The sequence below is a fragment of the Camellia sinensis genome, chromosome 3 (assembly GCF_055761805.1).
Source record: "Camellia sinensis isolate YWXY chromosome 3, ASM5576180v1, whole genome shotgun sequence".
In the NCBI taxonomy this organism is placed as follows: domain Eukaryota; kingdom Viridiplantae; phylum Streptophyta; class Magnoliopsida; order Ericales; family Theaceae; genus Camellia; species Camellia sinensis.
The window spans coordinates 40,385,620-40,392,941 of record NC_138963.1 but is presented as its reverse complement, the minus strand read 5'-3'; the positions used below and the strand labels follow the sequence as shown (position 1 = coordinate 40,392,941).

Genomic DNA, 7,322 nt, shown 5'->3' with positions numbered 1-7,322 from the left:
TATTTAGTCGCTAAAAACACTCCTTTTTGGCTAGCATTTTTTTAGTCGCTAAAATCATGGTGCTCCTTTTCACAGCTACTACTTTTTTAGTCGCCAAAAACCTTTTTGTTTTTGGGCTACTAACTATTTAGTAGCCAACAAGTTTCCTTTTTATTTTTTGGCTACTAAATGTTTAGTCGCCAAAAGCTCTATTTATTAATTTTTTTAAAATGCATAAATTGAATATTTTGCATTAAATTCTGAATTATATGCATTTCATTATCAATGCAACCTGTAACCTATACATATACAGAATAATACATCTATTAATTATCATCTAAATCCATTATCAGTAATACCCATTTTATTATCAACTATTCAAAAACTTTAACTTGTAACATCATATTCCAAATATCATATAAATCCACACCAACCAAGTATAATCCATCTAAATTAAATATTACACACAAAAACATTGAATTTTCAAAACAGAGGGTTGTAGAAAAATAATACAGAACAAATGCTCTTCGTACACAAAAATAAATATCCACAATAGCCCATACAAAAGCAATCTGTAAATAAAAAAATAAAAATTACCATTAGTGCTTATTTAATAAGATTGACATTTCAAATTATAACATCAATCTTATTGTACAAAGATACATGCACATTCCAACATCATCATTATGAAAATTGCATATGTAGATGTAGATGAAGGTGACCCAGGAGCTATATAACAAGTGCAGCATCATTGTCACAAAGAACTTATCAAAAACAAAAACAAAAACAAAAACAAAAAAGCATCATTGTGAGACAAAGAAGCAGCAGTGCTGCATTAAAGAAACAGAAATGTGCTTTATAAACCATAGCAAATAAGGAAATGTTTTTTGTTATTCAAATGATGTCGTCTGTACATTATTGGAGAATCAAACATTGGTACAAACATTTTTATTGACAGAGCAGATGAAAGTGCTCATTCTATCTCACAACATAAATTAGAAACATTTACAATTGACCCATGAAAGAGTACTGGGAGCATACAAAAGCTTGCTTTCCTCAACCTGTACCTACCTCAAATGATCTATGATCTATGAAAGCAGACAATGCTTGATGCATGAGTTCGTAAAGTAAATGAGACCCAAATCAAATAAATAGCATTTAGTTTTCCTAACTCAACCAAGCCACAAAAAAAATGGCATAACTCAACCAAGCCATAAATATAGCATTTAGTTTTCCTAAATCAAATAAATAGCACTAGATCAAATGAGTTCACTAATAGCTATTCATTTCTTTCTCATTTTCCTAACTCAACCAAGCCACAAAAAAAAAAAAAAAAAATCATTTAGTTTCCTCCCCTTCATTTTCTTTTCCTTTTCATTTACGTTCACAAATCCAAGGACTGAAATCAAATAAATAGCATAAAGAAACCACAACAAAATTCAGCATGAATCCAATACTAAAAAGAGTTATATTTCAACTACTTTTAAAAGCTACATTTTCCCCTCCATTGATGGATCACTGGACTTTTGTTTTTAAAGTGATAGGACACAAGGTTACCACATTATTTGGATCAAAATTATGTACATAATTTTTGTTTGTATAGCACTGCTCATGTAAACACCATAGAACTGAATATATATATATATATATATATTTAATTGGGTTCTTAGAATACCACTTAAACTACTAATACGTAAGTAGAATTTGTGTGTTCCTACTTAGCTTCCTTGAAGATGTTTACTCTCAGTCTAATTCTAATTACAACAGTAAAAAGAAGAGCAAAACCAAAGAATATGATCTTTATATTTTAAAGGGCAAAGTTGTGTGGTTATTTTATGACCTTTTATGTTATTGGCCTCATTTGGTAGAGTTGTAGGAAAGTGATTATAACTTATAGCCTAACAGCTTATGGCTTATAACTATGAACATAATTTGATTTTTTACTTATAAATTAAGCTTCTCCTCTCCCACTCAAAGAATAAGTTGATTTTTGACTTACAAAAAGTTATAAGTTGTATTGTTAAGCTGAACCAAACACATCAAAATAGTTTAAATTAAGCTAAAAGCTGAAACAAGCTAGAAATAAGCCATACCAAACACGGTCATTGTACCAAAATTCAAAGCAATGCTCCACTTCTCAAAATGAGTGGGAGGACTTCACAATTATTATAGCCCTTAGAACTTTTAGATGAGTTACACCTCTGTTGGGATATTCCAATAATAATCCAATACAAAAATTGGCTCAACAGGTAGCAAAAATATATTCCACAGGTAATGGTTGGCTTATGAGATTTAAATTTAATTAAACATATTACACATGCTTTGTTTTCTAAATCACTTAATTTTTACATGTGTTTTGGCCATTTGCTCCCATTCACATGTATCTCATTGTTTTAAAAAATAAAAAAAATAAATCATTAAGGCATTTCATCATACACTTGCAATGCAAAATGTTCATTATGTATGAACATCACAGAGGCTGCTAATGTGTGTCAACAAGTCCATTATTCAACATTCACAAAACATTTTAGCAAGTCTATTATTCATATCACATAGCTTTTCATCATGGGGATGAAATGCAAGTTAAGTGGAGAGAATTTATTTTTTTTAAAAAAGATTTAAAAAAAAACTTACTTTTTCTTGGTTGTCAATGGAGGAGATTTGGGAATCTAGGGCAGCTAATGTGTTTGGGTAAACAAAGCTACTCAGTCGATATACAGAAGGGACGTTAGAAGGCCGACGCTGGAAGCCCTCCACTGTCGTCGATGAGTTCATTGATGGAGAGAGGGAGGCCAAATCTGCAAGAATATAGGTTTATAGAGAGAAAGAGAAACAAAGGAAGAGAGAGAGAGAGAGAGAGAGAGAGAGAGAGAGAGGTTGAATGAAAAGAAGATGAGGGAGAAGAATCTGAACAGAGTGATAGTGTTGAGGATACTAACTCTGCAGATAACTCTGCAGCATTACCTACTCAGCTCAGCTCCAGCTCAGAACTTGCACCTAGCTCAGAACCTGCACCTACTCAGTTCAGTCCTCAGTTTAGTCGTCTATCTCTTCCTCAGCTCAATCAGTTCAAGAAGAGTTCTATCAGTTCAAGTTTACCATGCACCTCAACTGCTTTACTAACTACACCTATGGTGGTTAGAGAATCTGTTAGGAGATTTGTTACTAGTTGTTAACACACATGTAAATCAGTTAGATTAGTTAGTTGGGGTATTATATACACATCTGTTGTATATGATAGGTTGTATAAATAAGTGATCTTGCATCACTGATATTTTCAGGAAATGAGAAAATGATATTTTCCATAGTTAAAAAAAAAGAATCTGAAGAGAGGGAGAGGGAGAACGATGCCGGGGAGACACAAAGAGAGGCGCTGGTTTTGTTTAGGGTTTGGAGAGAAGAGTGAAAGCATGCGATATTAATTATATAGATGGTTATTGGAAACTAAAATTTTTTAGTCGCTGAAAGTATTTTTTAAATCCCTCGAAAATATTTGAAATGTCTCCCTCCAAAAATTTTAGTTTTTTGACAACTAAAATTCTTTTTTGTTGTTGAAAATAAACTTTTGGTGACTAAAATTTTGGTCGCTAAAGGTAAAAAATAATTTTTTATTTTTCATTCAGTGGCTAAATGGTTTTAGTAGCCAAAATGCAATATACGGCGACTAAAATTCTTTTTTGTCACTCAAAAATAAACTTTTGGGCAAAAGTTTATTTTCAGCGACAAAAAAAAAATTTAATCACTATATATAAAAAATTATTTTTTACTTTTGGCAATCAAAAAAGGTAAAAAAATAATTTTTTATTTTCTTTTCGGCGACTAAATAGTTTTAGTAGCTAACACTCAGTATACGGCAACTAAATTTCTTTTTTGTCACCAATTCTGGCATTTTTAGCGACTAAATTTTTTTTTAGTCGCCAATAACCCATATACCTCGACTAAAAAAAATTAGTAGCTAAATATTTTATTTTTGTCGACTAAAAAAACTTTGATTGTCAATTTCACAACTTTTAGCGACTAAATTTTTTTTTGTCACCAATTTTAATTGCCGAAAGTGCATTTTGTTGTAGTATAAATAAAAAGGAAAGAGTAGGATAGGAAATCGAGGAAAGGGTCGGGTTGGAAAAAAATCATTTGAGAGAGAAACAAAGTCAGATGAGAAAATCGAGCAAAGAGAGAGTTGGACTAGAAAAGATTTGTCAAGAGAGAGATCGCCATTAATAATAGAATTGTACTCCCTATGTGGGGGTGTAATTTTAGCCCGCGGCCCAAGGTGGGCCAAGCCCGTTAAGGCCTGTTTACGCACGAGCCCAAGCCCAGCCTGAGGCCTTGGGCCAGGGCTTGGACCATCGTTTTGAAGCCCGGCCCGACCCATGGGCCCTGGCCCGTGACCCACCCATGGGCCCGCTCAAGGCCTGCCCAAAAGCCCGGCCCGTCCGGCCCACCTGAGACCCAGTGTTATTTTTAATGGAAAATAAAAAAAATTTGGTAGAAAAAATTTAAAAAAATAAAAGAATTTGTTTAGGCCAGCCCAAGCCCACCCAAAGCCCGAGCCCAGGGGCCCGAGGCTCGGCCCACTGGCCCGGCTCGATTTTTTGACAGGAGCCTACAAGGCCCGACATGGGCCCCACCCGAGCCCGGATGGGCCGGGCCGGGCCAAAATTACACCCTTATCCCTATGGTCATGTTTGTTTGGTTTTTTAGATGGGAGATTGGATATGTAAGACTTATTTATAGAGTATTTAGTTGGGAACATAAATGAGGGGATTAATTATTTGTTTGGATTAATAATTCTCTTATTGGTAGGACTATTATTCCCATGACCGGGTTAGAATTAAAAATTAAGTGAAGGAATTAGTGAATTGTTAAACAAAATTTATATTTTTTAGAACAAAAAAAAAATAATTATTATAATATTATAACTAAAAATTTAAAATCTTATTTTATATATTAATACTATCTATAATATTATAAATTCGGTCTTGTATAAATAAATTTTTTTATCCTATATCTTTAATCTAATACCAATACATAAATATTTTCTCACTCAACCTTAGTGTACTCTCCATATCATTTATCTTATGAAATCAATCCAACGTGACCTCTATATCCTTTATTTGATTAGAGTCTGATTGGAAAAAAATAGTTAAAGAGAGAGACAAAGTCAGATGAGAAAATCGAGCTTGTCAAGAGAGAGATTATTCATCCATTTAGTGAAAAGAAAAAGATGCGCAGTTGGACATGTTATAAGAGTATTTTCAACATTTATTCTTTTCTTTCATTAAAAAAGAAGTCCACCTTTGATACTCCAATGTTAACATTAAATCAATATTAAATTGAGAATTTTTTAAATTTTTCATCAAATTGAAGATGTCTAGAACCAAATTACTATGGATAGCCAATGGGACCATACACTAGACGACTGGTCGGTTGTCCTCCCAAACAACCCCTTCCTTACTTCAAACTTTTAGTAAATTTACACTAACCAGTCGACCGGCCGGACATCCTCCTAATTAATCGGTGGTTTGATGAAAAATGAAAATTTTCCATTGGAACACTTAATATCATATGAAACTTTTACATAGCACATTGTGTTCATGGGTCATTACACAATACCAAAATACATTGACATACTTACAAGGCAACAACACTCAAACTATTCTAGTCGATATAATAAAATACAATATGATTTTTGAAAATGTCTCTATCACAGGATTGGTTAGTAACTAAAGCACCAAATTAATAATTTCAACATTCGAAATTTTAAGAAAATAAACCTAGATCAATATCAACAATTCAATAATTAATTAATCCAATGCAAAATAAAAGAGAAGGATTTGGGGTTGCACAGCAGCTATTATTACATGGCTTATTAGGCCCATTTTGGAGCCTATTTCTATGATTCAAGCCATCAACTTTTTAGAGTACATTAAGTATAATATACTTGTAAAAAATTAAGTTGATTGAATATTGGTAGCCCTTTCATCAAATTATATTTCTATCTAAAAAATGAATGATAAATATAGTTCGAAATATAAAACTAAATACGAATGTGTTTTGATGAAAGGGTAATTTATATCTAAAAAAATAAATGATAAATGTAGTTCGAAATATAAAACTAAATACGAATGTGCTTTGATGAAAGGGTAATTGATGTCTGATCAACTTAATTTTTTGTAAGTATATTTTTGTGGGAGCCAAGTAATTGTGGGCCAAATAAGGCCGAAGCTCGTTTAAAATGGGCTGAATAAGGCCAAAGCCCACCGAACTGTGTCTTTGCCAAATAAATGTCCGATTAAGTATGAAAATGTTGGGGAGTGCTAAATTGTGAGTACCTATGCCGAATAGAAGAGCCGAATATGTTGGGCGAGTCGGCATGGAACCATCAAGTGGGACCAGAATGTCCCTTTCGAGGAAGTATAGTAGGGTGATGGGGATGACAGGATGAAGATGAAGGACTAAGTTGCATGGAGTGGAGATCGGGGAGAGTAACTCTATGAAAAAAGGAGATAGGCCGGAGAAACAGGTATGTAAAAAAGAACCTTGAACCTCAAGAAACCCAAAAAACACCACCCCTTCTACAAAAACTGACTTGTCCGTTAGAGTGTTAATTTCGGAACCACCGTTCGAAATTTTATTCTTATTTCAGGTCACTGTTGGGAAGATTATCCAAGGGCTCGTTCGAATCGAAGAAGTATTCCATATCCACTCCCACACAATTCTATTCAACATACTTTAAAAGTGACGATTTGGATTATTAAAATATGCCCCATAATGGGCTCAATGAGCCATGCTCCATGAGGGAGAGATATGAGGCACATGAATGATGGGAGGAAGGTGCTACGAAGTTACTTTGAGCGAAAAATTTTATTTTGATCAAAGTAAATCGAACCATCAATTACATAGATTGGTTAATCTCATTCACTCTAACCAATTGTATTAGAGAGATATTTTCAAAAATCATTTTGTTTTATTATATAGATTTCACACGGATAAGGGGTCACTACTGTGCTTCACTGTGGTGCCTCCATTTGAGATGTATTATGGCATTATTTTTATGATCCAAACCGTCCATTTTGTAGGGTTTGTTGCGTAATTCATGCCTACCAAAAATCATATTAATCGGATATCAAAAACTATATGATCGAATTGCATATTATTTATGTTATTTCTCAAAATAAAACTTATTATTTATTTTTTTGGTTATCGATCATATAGTTGTTGATATCCGATTAATATGATTTTTGGTAGGCATGAAGTACTCAACAAACCCTACAAAATGGACGGTTTGGATCATAAAAATAAGGTCATAATACACCTCAAATAGAGGCATCACAGTCACT

At 33.3% G+C, this 7,322-nt stretch overlaps 1 long non-coding RNA gene across 1 annotated transcript; it reads right to left on the bottom strand.

Moving 5' to 3' along the window:
* Nucleotides 1–356: 356 nt before the first annotated feature.
* Nucleotides 357–3,292, bottom strand: LOC114255960 (uncharacterized). The gene is made up of 3 exons (XR_003627014.2): nt 2,944–3,292; nt 2,614–2,777; nt 357–551 (listed from the first exon to the last, which is right to left on the bottom strand). It is a non-coding gene; the product is annotated as an uncharacterized LOC114255960 (long non-coding RNA).
* Nucleotides 3,293–7,322: the final 4,030 nt, after the last annotated feature.